A 2,808-nucleotide genomic window follows, 5' to 3' on the forward strand; every position below is an offset into this window, starting at 1 on the left:
CATAAACATGACACTACCCCCGGGGTTTACACAGACGAGCCGGCGAAGCAAGAAGAGCGCCAGAAGAAAGGGCCCTAGCCGGCGGGGCCCAGCCAGGACAAAAGGAGGTCCCACAAAGCGCCTACACCGGCCGCATTTGCGGTCGGGGTAGACGACGGATGGGGCCCACCTACGAAGGCTGTCCAGGCCTACACGAGATGAGGCAGGATAAAGAGGGATAATCCCCCTCGATCCCAAATCATTGAGGCCAATTTCTAGCCATGGAATAATGGCGCGCGCGGTGACAATATTTTATCTGAGTTTTTTTACTTAAATCTTGGAACCTATACATTTTGGAAGAAAATTATTTTGCGAAAACTATCGAACCGATTTTAATGAAATTAAGTGTGTTGCTTTATTATACTATAAAGTTTTTTTACCAAAATTAGAATGCCCTCGGAGCAATTAAACAAATTAAAAAAAAATATATAAAAATGAATAAAAAAAATTTGTTTGCCTTTTCTTTCATCAATTATTGTTATTTTGCAACATCGGTAAACATTTTTAACTTACAATATATTGTGCAAAATTCAATTCTAAAACTTTTTTTCCTCTTTAATATTCTTCCATTCCAAGCACTAAGAAAAAAAAATCTAAGGGTTTTGTAATTATCAGGATTTCTTTAGGGCACTTTGAGGTTGATTGCCAAAGTCAAAAATGATATTTCCACGATAACTCAGCGACAAATCATCGTACAAGGCTCCGGAACCGCTCAAATTGAAGAGAATTAAATTATCTAAAAGAGCTTTGTGGTGAAATTACCAAATAAATTTTTTTGAAGTCCATAAGGCCTTTTTAAAGAAAAGCAAAAATTAGCAATTTTTTTTTTCGTTCATTTCTTATGATTACTCAAAAACTACTGACGCTAAAAAATTTTAAACTCCAAATCCGAAAACTAGACACTTAAAGCTTCAATTTCCTTACTTTTTGTCTACACCATTTCGCTCCAAGTTACAGCTCTTTGAAAATCACCCAAAATTTTGTGATTTTTTAAATATCCCTTAAATTATGTGCCTAGTGTATTATAACTCTTACCAAGAACGAATTCTAAGTTAAACACTTATATCATCATACCAAAAATGCCCTGCGCATTGTTAAAAAAGTGTCCACATAGTAATCGCTCTTTATATCGCGTCTGAAAAAAGCTCTACCGGAAACGCATTGGTGTAGGTCGCAGCCTACCTTCTCGTACTAACCGTATTTCTCGTACGCATTAACGGAATAGGCGCGTTAACAACATATTTACTTAACTGTATCCTCGTGGCGATTTGGATCCGTCTACATTCCGATATCGCAGCGCTTTTCTGCGGCTAATGGAAAATCGTCGACTGCTTCGGGTCTGTCATTCAAGGACGCCTAACCCACATTGCTCTAGTACTGCCAAAGACAAATTTAAACGACTTGCATGTGCTGCCGGTGGCAACAACGATATTAATAGATTTGTTAAGACGTGTTTTTTTCAGGCACTTATTGTATTTTATGCAATCCGCAGGGTGTTTACATACTGTCATTAATTCATGTGATACGATAAGAGTAAAAAAATATAGAAATTTGACACAATGACAGCCATATTAATGGAGAAACCGTGTTGAAAATTAGTTTGATCCAGAGACCATTGGTGTATACTAGAGAAACAAAATTTCAAGAAAAATTTGTCATTGGGGAAAAACCCGTTTCTTCCCAGAAAAATTTAAAAAAGAACTAAACAATTTGGAAAATTTGTTAAAAATCTAGGATATTAGTCCTCAGTACATCACTCATTGCGGTTTAGTGATACATGCAAGTGCTTTCTTTATAACGAATCCGACAAACTTTTCCTCTTCGAAAATTTTCGTTGTCGCCGCGTTTTCGAACTAGCGATTCCGGGAATTGTCGTTCTCATGCTACAATGCGATACATGCAATTTTCTTTTTTATCGGAATGGTTACTTTTGACGACAAAACAATTAAAAAATCATGCTGCGTTCCCATTTGTCCACCATCCCCAAAATGTCAAATTGGCGTCATTATGTATCCTTATACAAGCAAATTCCATTTTGCGTAATTGCTTAAGTAATTTGTGAAACAAACTGTGGTCAACTTGTCCGACAAAAAACATGCCGCGTATGAGTAATCTGACGCCCCAAAAATGTCAAAATGACGAAATTATGTTTCCTCATACATGCATGTCGGACAAAAGTAATATATGATGGAATAATGTATTTTAGAACGAAAAGTAGTAGAATCCAACAAAAGCATCGGGTTAAGACGCTAATCCGACAAGAAAACAGAAAAAATATATTGTTAAGAAATTGCATCTTCTTTTTACACTTTTCTATTTAGATAAACAGTACATCCTCCAAAATATTTATACACACTTACTTGATTTAAAATACTTCGTATATACAATCGCTAAGTAACATAATAATATAATTTCCATCGGACAATCTGGAAAATTAGGAAAACTTTTTTTTAATAACAACTAAAATTCCAAATTTTTTAAATTCTTTTTAAATAAATATAAGAATATTATTTTTTATGGGAAAAATATTTCTTTGAAAACGAATAAGTCTGAAAATATTATATTAAGTACTTAGTTTTATGTGAAAAGAGTTAACTGTTTTAATTTTTATTAAACGGTATTTTTGTTGAATGTGCGTTTACAATAAAAAAAATTAACGTTAGGAAGATAATGTTAGTATTTTAATCTTTAATCAATAAAAATATTTTACTATAGGTAAGTATGGTAATTTATATTATTCTAATCTTTGAATCAACCAAAAATAATAGC

This window comes from Anoplophora glabripennis, unplaced genomic scaffold (assembly GCF_000390285.2).
Source record: "Anoplophora glabripennis isolate ALB-LARVAE unplaced genomic scaffold, Agla_2.0 scaffold461, whole genome shotgun sequence".
NCBI lineage: Eukaryota > Metazoa > Arthropoda > Insecta > Coleoptera > Cerambycidae > Anoplophora > Anoplophora glabripennis.